Raw genomic sequence first — 16649 nt, forward strand, 5'->3', positions numbered from 1 at the left:
AAACATATTGCAAATCCCAGAGATTTCCACCACAGATAACAGATGATCTCCATAATTATTCTACATTACCAGAGGTTCACAGGTAATACTTTTTGGATGTGTAGAGGGCTTTTAGAGCTGGTTGCTCAAATATCTCATAGATTCAGGAGGAGTAGATTGTTTTCATTTGCGCCATTCACACCAGACTGTTACACCCTGTGCACCTCAGGTAATGTCTGTAATTTCATTCATTCATTCATTTCCTGAACTTCATTTCGTGTTCTGAGATTAGTCCTTGTCGGGGTTACTGGAGTGCAAGAACCAATAACAGTTACAAACGGGTGAAGGCGGGGTACACCCTGGATAAGTTGCCAGTTCATGTCTGTAATTTGTAAATGCAATGTGCAAATTACGTTTCCAATTTCAGCGAACACTGAGGCCCTGTCATATTATTATTATTATTGTATGCAAATCAGCATTTCAATTATTTGGATTCATTTGCTTCCTCCTTTTGTGTAGCATTTATTTCCTGCTTGAAAATGATAGAGGCCGGTGTTGATAAATGAAACTTTCACAGTGTTTCAAGTATAAACTCTGAAGGACATTCTGAAGAAGATATAATGAAATGTATGACATCCATGACAGCTGCAGTATGGAATATTTTTCCATCTTTCTGCAGTTTTCTGTCAGTGGTGAGCCTGCCCCTTGACATCAGAACTGGGGGGAAAATCTCAGGAAATATGAGCAAAAAAACAGACTTTACAGGTTATACTCGTCCTGTGTGTTAGTTTTAAAGGTTAAATGTGTGATTTTAATTATATATAGCAGTAATTGAACACCCAAACACCATCTCCTATAGTAGACACGACAAAATACAAATGCATAGATCGCATGTTTTATGTGTCCTTTTAGTTATTTGTAGACTGCAACATCAGATGCACAGCAAAAATCGAAATCTTCCTGAGTGTATTTTTCTCATTTCTAGTCAAAATATCTCATCACACTTAAATAAGATATAATCACCTAAAGAGTAACTTTTCAGTGAGATATAAGAACTTATTTTCAATAAGAAATAGAATTATCGTAGAAATCTTTCTACGATAATTTTTACTTGTTCCATTGGCAGATTTATTTATTTTTTTTTTTTTTTGCTTTATTCAAGCAAAAAAAAAATCTTGAATTAAGCAAAAAAAAAAAAAAAAAATCTTGAATTAAGCAAAAAAAAAAAAAATCTCCCAATGGAACAAGTGACAGTTATCTCAGTAAAATTTCTTGAAATAAGATTTTCAAGATCTATTGTTAAAAAGTAAGTTCTTATATCTCACTGAAAAGTAACTCTTTAGGTGATTATGTCTTATTTTGAGTGTGATTAGATATTTTGATTAGAAATGAGGAAAAATACACTTGGTAAGATTTAGATTTTTGCAGTGTACTCTTAATGTACACTGAACAAAAATATAAATGCCCCACTTTTGTTTTTGCTCCCATTTTTCATGAGCTGAACTCAAAGATCTAAAACTTTTTCTATGTACACAAAAGGCCTATTTCTCTCAAATATTGTTCATAAATTTGTCTAAATTTGTGTTAGTGAACACTTCTTCTTTGCTGAGATAATCCATCCACCTCACAGGTGTGGCCTATCAAGATACTGATTAGACAGCATGATTTTTGCACAGGTGTGCCTTAGGCTGGCCACAATAAAAGGCCACTCCAAAATGTGCAGTTTTATCACACAGCACAATACCACAGATGTCACAAGTTTTGAGGGAATATGCAGTTGGCATGCTGACTTCAGGAATCTCCACCAGAGCTTTTGCCTGTGAATTGAATGTTCATTTCTCTACCATAAGCCATCTCCAAAGCTGTTTCAGGGAATTCATGAAGAAGACTGTGCGAGGAAAATGGTGGTCACACCAAATACTGACTGGTTTTCTGACCCCCCTGGACCACCCAATACAGTAAAACTGCACATTTTAGAGTGGCCTTTTATTGTGGCCAGCCTAAGGCACACCTGTGCAATAATCCTGCTGTCTAATCAGCATCTGGATATGCCACACCTGTGAAGTGGATGGATTATCTCAGCAAAGGACAAAGGAGAAGTGCTCACTAACACAGATTTAGACAAATTTATGAACAATATTTGAGAGAAATAGGCCTTTTGTATACATAGAAAAAGTTTTAGATCTTTGAGTTCAGCTCATGAAAAATGGGAGCAAAAACAAAAGTGTGGCATTTACATTTTTGTTCAGTGTATGTTTTACTTGTTACTGGGAAAAGTGTCTTTTTGTTGTGCAGTGGTCAAAATTATTAGAACACTTGACATTTCTAAAAATACTGACCTTTTTTGCCTCCAAAAGATGATGCTCATGAAACATACAGATGGTTAATCTGAACACAACAAATATCAGATGAAGTGAGTTCCACTGTTATTATCCACTTTTAACTTTAATATTTCCTTAAAGACCAGGATAGGTTGTGTACATTCAACAGATTCACACAGCGGTGTCCTAAAACTCACCATCTCCATCAATTTAACCACAATCACACCTGACAATGATCACAAAAGGAGTTTGGATTCTTCTGTGAAGGAACAGGATTCTGTGACATTGACAGTTTGAAATGGGCTTAGCTTGTTTTTATAAGAAAATAACCTAAATCTCCCAATAATGGTTCTGTTCTATGGTTTATAGTGTCTAATGGTGTCTTTGTAAATGTTTCATTCATTTTATGGGAATTTTAATGGGCAATTTAAAAGAAAAAAAAAAAAACAGATGAAACCTCTTAAATATGCCAAGTGTTCTAATAATTTTGGTCACCACCCTAATCATAGTTTATTTCTTTGTTAAATACATAAAGTAAACATTTCATGTCATTTCATATCTACATTGGCTATTGATACATTCTGCTTTTGCCTGGTTTTTAACTTATATTTGCACCCAAGAAAACCCTAATGCCTTAGAAGTTGCATTCATGGCAAATGTCGAGTTTTCTCTACTTTGTCACTGTGATTCACTCATTATTTCCAATGTTTTATCATTTATAGCAATGACAGTTTTATTAAGATCGAGTCTAAATCTTCCTGCAGAACATGATTTAGTATGTCATAGTGATGTGGGGCGACACAGTGGTGCAGTGGATAGCACTCATGCGTCACAGCTAGAAGGTTCTGGGTTCGATTCCAACACCAGTGTGTGCAGTTTGCATGTTCTCTCCGTGTCTGCATGGTCCATCCAAAGACATGCACTGATTGGTTACTTGGTTAATCTAAATTGCTCATAGGTGTGAATGTGAGAGTGATTGTTTGTCTCTGTATGTCAGCCCTGCGATGAACTGGTGACATGTCCAGGATGTACCCCGCTTTCATTCATAAGTAGCTGGAATAGGCTCTAGCGACCCCCGTGACCCTAGTGAGGATAAAGCAGGTTCAGAAAATGCATACTGATGTCATTTAATGATAGCACTACTTATAAACTAAGTAGCCACCTGCTGTCTACTGTACCGTAAAACCTGAATGATCATCAGCCTCAGCCGGTTCGAGAAGCTAGTTCTTTTAGGCACTTCTCATAGTTTTTTTGCAGCCTTAAAGACACAGGCAAAGCAACTGGAAAAAATATCAAAATCTTCCCAAATTTATTTTTCTCATTTCTAGTCAAAATATCTTATCACACTTAAAATAAGACATAATCACCTAAAGAGTAACTTTTCAGTGAGATATTCGAATTTGTTTTTAGACAATAAATCTTGAAAATTTTATTTCAAGAAATCTAAGCAGGACCATTTTCCCTGTTCCTTTGGCAGATATTTTTGCTCAAATTATGCAAAAACAAAAAAAAATATTGAACTGAGCAAAAAAGAAATCTGCCAATGATATTTTGACTAGAAATGAGAAAAATACACTTGGTAAGGTTTTGATTTTTGCAGTGAAGGCAGATTTATTTGTAGAGCACAAATCATACATAGGGCAATTCACAGTGCTTTACTATAATGGGACAAGTTAAAACACACAATTACAGGGGTTGGACAAAATAATGGAAACACCTTCACCTCAAGATGATAATGCCCCAATCCATACAGCTAGAATTGTTAAAGAATGGCATGAGGAACATTCTAATGAAGTTGAGCATCTCGTATGGCCGGCACAGTCCCCAGACCTCAACATTATTGAGCATTTATGGTCAGTTTTAGAGATTCAAGTAAGACGTTGATTTCCACCGCCATCGTCTCTAAAAGAGTTGGAGGGTATTCTAACTGAAGAATGGCTTAAAATTCCTTTAGAAACAATTCACAAGTTGTATGAATCAATACCTCGGAGAACTGAGGCTGTAATTGCCGCAAAAGGCGGACCTACACCATATTAAATTATATTTTGTTGATGTTTTAAGGTGTTTCCATTATTTTGTCCAACCCCTGTACAATTAAAACATGATCACTAAAACATAAATAATAATCTGTTAAAATAAAGGAAAAGAGAAGAGTGCAGATAGAAGCCTTTCAGCTGTTCTATGCACACCTGAACAGAGCTGTTTTCAGCCTGGACTTTCACAGCAGGATTTGATTGAGTCCAAAGTCGCTGCAGTTCCCTGGAGGTAAACACTCCTCATGATTTCTTCATCTTAGGCAGATAGACTCAGAGAGAGAGCATGTAATGAGTGGCAGGAGGGAGATGAATGTCTTTCCAATATCACTAATCACAGAGACGGCTGGAAACTCTTGAAAGGGTGGGCTTTGCTGCAGCTGGAGACAGATCCATCCCCTTCACTTGTAATAAAAGTAACCCTTTGGATTTAATCATCAACTGTCGTCAGTCCTTCAGATCCCTGAGGCTTCACATTTGCACATTCGTTTTAAAGGGGTCATCATTTATACGAAAACACATTATCAATCAGGGTGGGAAGATGAAAATATGTGGTAGACTTCGTAAAAGTACCTCACATGTGCCCACTTCTTCTCATTTATAATCATGAATAAATTCTGGCTATGTACTGAAAGTTTTGAGGGAATATACTGTATGTCACACCGTGTAGATTATCTCACATTTTAATTCCCTTTAATAAATTTTCCAATGAGAAATGTCACTAATTAAAGCCAGATTTTATCATTTTAGCAGCAGATCATGTTTTTCTATGTGTGTTTCCATGTACCATAGCTGCCTTTATATCCATTTATATTCCAATCACACTGGTTTCAAGCCTTGGAGCCGATTACATGAATATCTCAGCGAGGTTGCATGTGTTTTGACACAAAACGTAAGTCACTGGGTCTTTCACTGCATGATAAACCAGTCCTATCCCCTCACAGCCATCCCTATTGTTATTTTATATTATAAAAGCCAAGTGACCTGTGTGTGCGTGTATATATATGTATGAGCTTTATAACTGAAAAACTGCACTGATCTAGCCTGTGCCTTTTGAAGTATTTATGTATTTCGGGTCAAAGATCAGACAGGCAAAAACTGCATATTGATACGACCAATACTTTTGGAGTTATTAGTTTTTAAAATTACAATGGGTTTACAGGCGGTCTGTGGAATGTGTCCATTCGCAGCCGCTAATAAGGGGAACGGAGGCCGGGGGAGGCTGGATCAGGATCAACGGAAAAGACGAGAGAACCGGGCCTGGCTGTGATCACACACTAACATGGTCGGTCTGGGACAGGCAAAAACTGCATGTCGATACGACCAGTACTTTTTGGAGTTATTAGTTGTTTTTAACCCTTTTATGCACGAATTATGAGAGCCTTAGTCAATATTTTTTTTTCCTGAGTGTTTTTGTTCAGCTTTAGGCATGAAAAAAACAATGCAATTGATTTTTTTTTTTTTAATGAACGTATTTTTCATGGGGTTACAAAAATGTCCATGCAGCTGGACACCATGCATTTAAGTTTTGAAGCAGAGAAACATTTATTTAAAAATCATCATCAGAAAGTGATAAACTGTGTGAAAACTATGAAATAAAAATATTTTTAATGCCGCTAATTGCTAAATTGCTACTGTTTTCTCACATTTTATCATACTCAAATACTAGTTATTACTCATTTCATGGAGATAAAATCCTCCTGAGACCCAGGAAATGGACAATTTTAGCTTTTTTACATTAAAAAATTGTCTTGATTGGAAACTGCATAATGCAACAGTTTTTTCAGATACATTTTTAAAACTATTTTTATTGATTGATTGATTTTTTTAATGGAATGTCCTTTGCAATGCACAGCACTTTTAAAGTAAAACTGTCAAACTTTAGTTCCCTACAGAGGACAAAATGCATTGCTGAGTCTCAGGAGGATATGCAAAAAAAAAAAATTGTTTGTTAATTACGGTCTAATAAGAATTAGCAATTGATTTACACTAAAACATGTTAGTGCAGATCAGGTTTATGAAGAACAGCAAAGTTCCAATAATTGTATGTATTGCAGTGTTTTGGATGATGCATAAGAGTCCTGATATGGAACTAAAACAACAAAACCCATGAATAAACAATAGAACAGCTGTAGAATAGCTGTCCACTGTGGTGACCAGTATGCATGAAAGGGTTAAAATTATAATAGGCTGCATACCAACCCCCATCTGTAAAATAAATAAATTGCAAGAAAACACTGTAGCATTTGCATCTCTAATTACCCGTAGACTTCTCCTGTTCAACTGGACATCAGATAAAACCCCATCTTTCTACAACGGGTGAAGGTGGTACTCTCCATACTACCACTGAAAAAGCTTAAAAACAGAATAGATAAAATGTGTAGGGATTTCACTTTAACTTGGAACCCTTTTGTAAACTTTATTCAAGGCATCCCCTTCCAGTAGATTTCTTCATTCCTTCTCTTTTTTCATTTCTGTCCTCATCTTTGCAGTCACCCTTGGTATCATAGAAATGTTTACAAATAACAGACTATTAACGCAACCATTATGCACCAGACTCTAATCTTTATTCGAACTTCTTTCTTTTTACATGATAAAAGTCAGTCGAACTGTGTGCCCCCTTTTCTTTTCTTTTTATTTTATGTTCATTTTTTTCCTTCTCTTTGAACCTTTAGGTGTGTGGGTGGGGTTTGATGTTTGTGTGTGTTGTTCTGCCTTGGACAAGCTCATTTGTCCTATGTTGATGTAGATGCCTGTTTGAAAACTGAAAAATAAAGTCTTTAAAAAAAAAAAAAAAATTACAATGGGCTTTCAGGCGGCCTGCGGATAACTCCATTCACAGCTGCTAACAAGGGGGGGGGGGCTGGATCTGGATCAAAGGAAACTCTGGGACACGAGAGGAGAACTGGATCTGGCTGTCAATGCATACTAACAAGGCCCGGTTCTACTCCACCAGTCCCCAGCCTGTTAATGACCCCCTCTGGACCCCCCCCCCCCATTGCCATAACGTGGTGACAGACTGCACAAACTCCAATCAGACAGACCGGAGTTCTGATCACAAAATGGAATGGGTCACAATAAACCATCATGTTCAGTTCAGTGTAAAAGTCTCTGGTCCAGGTCCATGTCAATACTAAACTAAATGAAGTCCATTCTAGTTCTTCCTAATCTGCGTGTTGAATCAGTAAACTCAGTCAAGTCATCAAGTCATGTGAATGTGATGAAGTCATACTGTAATATTACTATAAAGCCCTTTCAAATAAATATTTAACATCACTATGAATCCATCTTTTCTGTTACTTTGGATTTCAATATAAAACTAAATGAAGGACATTATATAATAAATAATAATAATAATAATAATACATTTTATTTATAGGCGCCTTTCAGGACACTCAAGGTCACCATACAAAGTTGTTAAAAGTAAATAAAATAAAACACAATTAAAATTACACATATACATATATAAAACACAGGTTCATAAAATGGCAGTAGATAAAAGTGAAATTATGGAATTGAGTAGGCCTGTCTGAATAAATAAGTCTTAAACTGGGATTTGAAGGTGGTAATAGAATCACAATTTTTTATGTGTTCCAGGAGGGCATTCCATATGTTTCTTCCTCATCTCTGTGTTACACCAGTAAGTTTAGCTCAGCTCCCCATTTTGTCAACTCTACTGCTTCTAGGACCCGTGGATTCCAATGGGTCAATGCGCTAGTTTTATTTACTTGAAAATCTTTTTTTTTTTTTCGTGACTTGATCTTTATTGAGTTTTTCTTTTATATAGAATACTTTTTTTTTTTAAAAAAGGGCAAAATAATAATTTAAAAAATAATAATTTTTTAGGCCATACTTGCTATACATTTCCATTCCTTATGCCAGTTATCAATGCCAGTACACTGAAGACGTGGACAATCTCTGACCAGACGAAACATTAATGGTAATAATAATAATAATAATAATAATAATAATAATGATGATGATGATGATGATGATGATGATAATAATAATAATAATAATAATAATAATGACGATGCTAATGATACACATATACATGGTTACAACAGCCATTACTTATCACAAAGTCCAGTTTACATTCTTGAGCTGGAAACATCATTGACCTGTGTAAGAGAAGTAGCGGGCCTATTTGTCATTGTAATCAACTACTCTATTTAACAGTCTATACCAGGGGTGTCAAACATGTGGCCCAGGGGCCAAATGCAGCGCGCCAAAGGTTCCAATCTGGCCGGCAGGATGAATTTGTGAAATGCAAAAAATTACACTTAAGATGATCACAGAAAATTCTGGTTTAGGTTCCACATACTGACCGGGAAAAATATTATCATTATAACCTATAAATTCTTAAAACTCCATTGTTTTCTTTTTGTAAATGCAAATGTTTTCATGTAATTTTCCTGTATTTACACTAAAACAAACTATAATTTCACAGAAAACGTAAATATCCTGAACAAATATGAAAAAACTGAAATGTCTTAAGAAATGTAAGCATAATTTTAATAATATTCTGCCTGTTACTGAATATTTTGTGTATTTGTAGATCCCCTGTGATCTGTAAGTTGTAATGAACATGACGTCAATGATAAACTGAGGCAGAATATTGTTAAAATTGCACTTATTTTTCTTAACAAATTTTAGGTTGTTCATGTTATTCACATTGTTTTAAAGGGCAGTTTGTAGATGTAAACTTTTTCATCATATAAGGAAAGTTTGGAGTTGACATTATTTATATATTATTATGTTATTATTTTACTGGTCCGGCCCACTTAAGATCAAATTTGGCTTAATGTGGCCCCTGAACTAAAATGAGTTTGACACCCCTGGTCTATACGATAATCTTTCAAATGCTGCCAGTTGACCAAGAGAGGTATGCCACTGGGGGAAAGCTGGAGTCAATGGAGCCTTCCACTCCCTTACTAGGAGATTTCTCCGCAGCATGATAGCAGTTTGTACCCGCTGCGCAACAGAGGAGGGCAAAAAACTCAAAACAGAAGGATCCCTTAGTACACAGGTGTCAAACATGTGGCCCGGGGGCCAAATCCGGCCCGCCAGAGGGTCCAATCTGGCCCACAGGATGAATGTGTGAAATACAAAAATTACACTGAAGATATTAATCAGTGGTGTCAAAATCATTTTATTTCAGGTTCCACATACAGTCCAATTAGATTTTAAGTGGGTCAGACCAGTAAAATATTATCATAATAACCTATAAATAATGACAACCCCAAACTTTGTCTTTGTTTTTTGGTGTAAAAAAAGTTAAATTGTATAAAAATATTTACATTACTAAACTATACATTCACAAAAAATGTGAATAACCTGAACAAATATGAACAAACAGAAATGTCTTAAGAAAAGTAAATGCAATTTTACCAATATTCTGCCTGTTATTAAATATTTTGTGCGATTATAATGCACATGTGTAAATGATAAACTGATAAATCGAGGTGTAATATTGTTAAAATTGCGCTTGTTTTTCTTAAGACGATTCAAGTTGTTCATATTATTCAGATTTTTAAGGAAACTTTGTAGATGTAAACCTGATCATAATTTAATTTTACTTTTTTCACTTATTTTACTGGAGATCAAACTGGGCTGAATGTGGCCCCTGAACTAAAATGAGTTTGACACCCCTGCCCTAGTACATAAAGCCTATTAGTAAAGGGAATGTCCTGACCAACTTGAAAATGACCTTGAAAATCTTATTGTGATGCTGTGTATGTAAGCACTGGAAACAAAGTCACAGCAGCTCCATTTGAAAATGTAGTTATTAATTTATTTTTCAATTTAATTTATTACTTCATGGGCTGGACATCATGAACCATCCGTAGACAAAAACACTAGTTTATGTTCATCTATAAAGCTCTGCTGCATAAACTCCCAGAATGTCTCATTAGTCTTCTTTCTGTTAGCTCTAGTAGGTTCCAGCTATGGTCCTCCAAGTGGTTGCTCTTGATTGTTCCCAGAGTTCTGACAGACTTTTGAAGAACAGCATTTTCCTACCATGCCCCATGGTCTTGGAATAATCTTCAAAAAAACTGTAAAACTACACACATTCATTTCAATTAATGATATTAAAAGCATCGTGGAGAATGCAGTAAAGGAGGAATGTGATTGTTTTCTTGATGCCATTATGGTTGAATAGTTGTTATTGTGTTTTATTGTTCATTGTGTATGCTACCTTGACCAGGTCTTCCTTGCAAAAGAGATTCCTAATTTCAATGGGACTTCCTGTTTAAATAAAGGTAAAATAAAAATAAAAATGTTACCTGTCCTGTTCAGCCATTTGGCCTCCAGCATAAGTGTACCGGGGGCCATGAGTTGCTTGACAATTTTGATCTAAGAGGTAAAAAAAAAAAAAAAAAAAAAAGTTATTATTGTTATTATTACTATTATTGTAATTATTAAGAATAAGAATTCAGGACACATTTCCATCACTGACATTGACCAAAGACCAATAACAATGTATAAAATAAAATGTACTTTTTAGTCTCTACTGTTTTTAATCACAGTTATTTATTTATTTATATATACTATAACTGTCTTGTATCTTTACCTCCGCCAAGGAGGTTATGTTTTTGCCAGGGTTTGTTTGTTTGTTTGTCTGTTTGTTTGTTTGTTTGTTTGTTTGTTTGTTTGTTTGTTTGTCTGTCCGTTAGTGTGCAACATAACTCAAAAAGTTATGGACAGATTTGGATGAAATTTTCAGGGTTTGTTGGAAATGGGATAAGGAAGAATCGATTAAATTTTGGTGGTGATCAGGGGTGGGGGGGCCCACGGGGGGGGGCCACTGATCAGCCTTGGCAGAGGTCTGCGCTCTCCGAGTGCTTCTAGTTTTTATTATTATCATGTGGTGCAGAGTAGTAGCCCCACAGCAATTCCGTTGTAACTTTTGTGCAATAACAATAAAGGCTCTTCTATTCTATTCCATTCTATTCTATTCTATTCTATTCTATTCTATTCTATTCTATTCTAATGTCTCACTTCACATAAACTTTAAAAATAATCCTTCATGTTACATAAGACGGCTCATTTACAGTGTCAGCAGAGGTGTCTGGTCTGGTTCCTTCTTCACTTTGTAAGGCTTTCATTTCTTCACAGTTCACAAGTTGTCACCAGAGATGTGAGTGGAGGAGGAGGTGAGGACCTGAGGAGTTCAGGCTTCAGACATGAGACCTCCTCACCTCGGAGCCATCATTTTAATTGTGCAGAGGTTAAACATGATGCTGAGAACAGTTATCTATCATTAAGTTGCAATATATAGCTGTAGTTTAGAATCTGATAGTGATGTTAAACTCATTTGATTGTTCGCACACCTAGGGAATGATGCTAAATTTAAGCAAGTGCCCCGTTCACTGACAGGAAAATTAACCTGTAGACATTATTTCTGGTAAACGTTCTGCTGTGAGCTGTTGTCAGTTTCAGTGTCTTAAAAGCTGCTGTGAGTATGTGTTTGTGTTCCTTTTCTTCAGTGGTTTTGTTTTACTGGGTGTTTTAAGGTCAAAACAAATGGAATAACAGAAAAGACAAAGAGAAGAACTGAAGTTTGACAGGTGTTTATGAAATAAGGCACTCAGAATATACATCAGTAAGAGGTGTAGGTTGTTGAACATGAACTGTGAGCGGAACACACTGAATTTGGCTCTGTAGTTTTTGTTTTAGGGCTCTTTTTTCTGTATGAGTCCAGATACTTTTTGACATCTGGTTGAACTCCAAAAAGCAGTTACACGGTCAAAACTCAGTAAAAACACAGTTTAAAAAAAAAAAGGAAAATCATCACAACACTGCAAACAACAGTAAAAACAAAAAAACGCAAGGAAATCAGTGGAAAAAAAAAAAAAAACTGCCCAAACCCTCTCTTTTTATAGTGAGTCAGTCTCACTCGCTACTCTGTGTTTTGCCCCCCGTTACAAAGGCGGTGGGTGTGCACTGAGCATGCTCACAAAGTCTATTCTATCAGCATGTTTTGACATTTTTCCACTTGAGCGGGCGGTTGAATTTTTATGAATATTTTAAGTAAATCATACATACACCACATACATGTCAGGGTTTAAAGGGTTAACCCAGCATACATGTTTTTGAAAGAAAACAGGTGCTCATGTAAATACCAGTTCACAGAGTGGCATAATGTGTCAGTAGGGAATGTAGAGATTCCATTTGTGTTTTATTTAGCAAGTACAAGTTTGACTATGAATTTGAGTAGTTTACAAAGCTTTAAAATAACTTTCATTTTTGCTCCAGCTGTGATTTGTAGAATCTTAGACATGTGCTGCACCTCCTTTACATCAGCAAATCAGAATCTGTTCTTAATCGCTTGCCTGGGTAAATAAGGGTCAAATAAAATGAATGAATGAATGAATGAATGAATTTATTTATTTATTTATTGTTGGTTTTACATCAATCATTGTACTCAGTACATTAATTGTAATAAACATAAGAACCAAAAAAGGAATAGGCTAGAAGCAAAAGCTTTTTTTTTTTGCCTTTCCTTCAACTAATACACTGCTTACATCAACTTAAATGTGTACAGCATCAAGCACTCACACCATAATGATAAATTCAAAAAATCAACAACAAAAACATATCTACCATCTCAATTCAATATTTCTGAATAATTTTAAACTTAAGGCACTTTTTTTTTTTTTAAACTTCGCCAAAGGGGTAGATGACTTAAATGCATCATAAGGTCCATTCCATAATTTCATGCCCACAATCCCAGTTCATCCAGACCTCACATTTGTCTTCACTTTAATCCACTCACACATATGAAAGTCTCTGAAATTTGAATTACTCTCTCTTAAAAAAATTGATAAGTCTGATAGCTGAACTTGCATAAAGCAGTGACCAAGGATTCCTCTGTCCTTGATCTTCAATGCTCAATGTGCATTTCAGGGAATTTTGAGACTTTAAGATGATGCACCAGGATCTATTTCCGAGTACTGAGTATTAACCCACTCATATCAATCAATCAAACTTTATTTCAATAGCACTTTTCATACATGGTACATGTAGCACAAAGTGCTTCACATCAAACCCCCCATTGTTCCACAGTTGCAACTAAAAATAAAAGCAACAAAGTAAAGTAAAATTTACAGTAAAAGTTTAATTAAAAGCTAGACTAAAAAGATAAGTTTTGAGTTTACTTTTAAAAATATGTACACTCACAGCAGACCTCAGGTCCTCAAGCAGACTGTTCCATAGTTTGGGGTCATATAAACTCTGAAATTCAAAATTTCAACCTTAGTGTGTTATTGGAGGACATAAGACTTAATTACTTTTGTGAATTTTTTCTAAATTTTGTTATGTAGAAAATCAAGGTCAAAAGGTAAAAAAAAAAATCCAAGAAGTATATATATAAAAAAAACAAAACAAGAAAAACACATGAAAGGTGAAAGGAACATGTATTTTAGAACATTAGAACATCACTTTTAGAACATTAGACCAACATCAGTGCTGATCCAGACCCCTGTCCACATCCACATTCTCCCTTTGAACATCATTCCTTACATTAGTACCATTACTTCATGGTACCTAACAAAGCAGGTCCACTCACTGTTCATGCACAGGTGGACCTTCCAGACCCTGTAGACCACATTGGACCTGAGATTACTGACTCACTGTCCTCACTGGAACTGCGATCACTGTCTTGTAATGTGTGTTTAAATTACCAAAAATAGTCACTTGTCCGATAAAGGGTTAAGGTGTCGAGAAGCTGAAGCAGTGGAAAAATATGAAATTGAGAAGAATCCTTTGTGTGTCCTTGTCAGTTTTACTCCTGGGTTTTCATCTTCAGCACCCCAACCCATCAGTGGTCGATATTTACCTGGTAGTCTTCCTTTGATGATGTCTCAATTCCTGTAAATTTGCACTGAGGAATGAGGAGGCAGGAAGAGGTATGATCGATGACAAACTGTGTACACTTTGTCAAGAATGGTCTCAGAGATCAGACGGATAAAATAGCCATGCCACACATCTGGATTGTTCAGACCATGGGAGGAAGAGGACTTAAAGAAAAGCAGCTGTGTGACTCAAACAGTTGCCTTTAACTAAAAAAGACACATCACTTTATTAGTGTATTAGTGTACAGAAAATATTACACTTAAAGTAGAGACGCTCTGTACCAGATTGTAGCGTTCTTACTCATTTCCATCTGTAGTTCCTCTAGCAAAGAAGAGAGAAATTAACCCATAATACAGATCCAGTGCTAATTTAGTATCAGTTCCCAAATGAATTTTTCTCTCTATTGAACCTTTCTTAAGTGATTTATTGTCATGCATTATAATATTATCCTCTGTATTTTGCATTTTTCCTGTATTTAATTTTCCATACTTCTCTTAGATGCTCTTAAAAACTCACAGAAAATCCCAAGGTTATTATATTAAAACAGAAAAAACTGAAGAAAAAGTGAGTTTTTCAGCAAGTATATCATTAACTGAATGGAAAAACAAGTGTTTCAATCCACTGTCATTGATCCAACTCCATGAGTTTTACTGGTGAATCAATGTTGTAGAAGATGATTCACAATGGAGCCTCGGAGTTTTGTTTTTTCTTTTGCTCGAAACAAATTAAATAAATTAAATGAAAATGAATGAAAGCTGCTACTGGAATGTTCACACTACCATCTCGTCCTAACTTGTGGCTTTTTCCTCCTTCTCTCAATCAAGCCAACAACTTTTTTATTTTATATTGTTTTGTATCTATGACGTCAAAACAGCCAATCTGACTTTGCATCGATATGAAACTTTTTAAAACTTATTTATGCAAACTGCAAACTAAGATTGTTTCCTGCTTTGCACTCTAGCAAAGAAGAGAAAAATTAACCCATAAAGATCCAGTGCTAATTTAGTATCAGATCCCAAATGAATTTTTCACTCTATTGAACCTTTCTTAAGTGATTTATTGTAATATATTATAATATTATCCTCTGTGTTTTGCATTTTTTCTGATATTTTATTTTCCATACTTAATTTAGATACTCTTAACTCACGGAAAATTCCAAAGTTATTATATTAAAACAGGAAAAATGAAGAAAAAGTGACTTTTTCATCAAGTATATCAATAACTGAATGGAAAAACAAGTGTCTCCATCCACTGTCATTGATCCAACTCTATAGGTTTTACTGGTGAATCAGTGTTGTAGGAAATGGCAGTGTTTCCATGTTCACTACAGAGCCTCTGAGTTTTTTTGTTTTTTCTTCTGCTCGAAACACATAAATAAATTAAATGAAAATGAATGAAAGCTGCTACTGGAATTTTCACACTACCTTCTCGTCCCATCTTGTGGCTTTTTCCTCCTTCTCTCAATCAAGCCAGCAACTTTTTTATTTTATATTGTTTTGTATCTATAACACGTCAAAACAGCCAATCTGACTTTGCCTCGATATCAAACTTTTTAAAACTTATTTATGCAAACTGCAAAATAAGATTGTTTCTTGCTTTGCACTAAAAAGAAACATTCACTTTTATATTTAAAATTTGTATTTGCTGGTTTTCAAAGTGGAGTCATTTAAATAATCTAATTATAATAAAGTCCCCCGTTTTCTGACTAAATTGGCAAACTTAAAAGAAGAAAGTTGATTCTTCTGAGGCATGGAAATATTTTTGTGCCAAAACAGTAAGAAATCCTATTTCAGTGTGTCTGCTGTACCAGTGCATTCACAGATCAAGGACACTTTCTGTTTAGACTGACAGAGCAGGATGACACCAGCACCAAACCACTCTTCACATCCACTGATCTGTCTGAGCGTTATCAGCACAGACAGGTGAAGGGCTAATAAAGTTCATTATGTCATTACAGTGGCACATGTCAGTTGGTGGGATATAGAGTGTAAGGCCACAAGTGAACACTGTAACGCTGATATTTTTCTAAACACATATTTTCTTCCTCCACTCCATGACCTTAATTTCACAAAATATTTCTGTCGACGCAACAAAGCAAAAACAGCTAAGAACTAGTATGAATAAACAGTTGTTTCTGTTTCTGTAAAACTATGGACACTGCAGATCAGTGTTTTTCAGCCTTGGGGTCAGGACCCCACGTGGGGTCACCTGGAATTCAAATGGGGTCGCCTGACATTTCTAGGAATTGATAAAAATAAAAATAAAAATAAAAACTTACTAATAAAAAAATATATGATGAGTTGAGAGAGACAATCACAACACATAAAAGACATGACAAACTCTGAAGCTGAAACTGAAGCACTGTGGTACTGTTTATCTTTCAAATGATCATTGTGGTCGGTTTAAGATGCTTAAGATGTTTGCTTAAGGCGGCCATACACTGTGCGATTATTTCGAT

This window comes from Sphaeramia orbicularis, chromosome 10 (genome assembly GCF_902148855.1).
Source record: "Sphaeramia orbicularis chromosome 10, fSphaOr1.1, whole genome shotgun sequence".
In the NCBI taxonomy this organism is placed as follows: Eukaryota; Metazoa; Chordata; class Actinopteri; order Kurtiformes; family Apogonidae; genus Sphaeramia; species Sphaeramia orbicularis.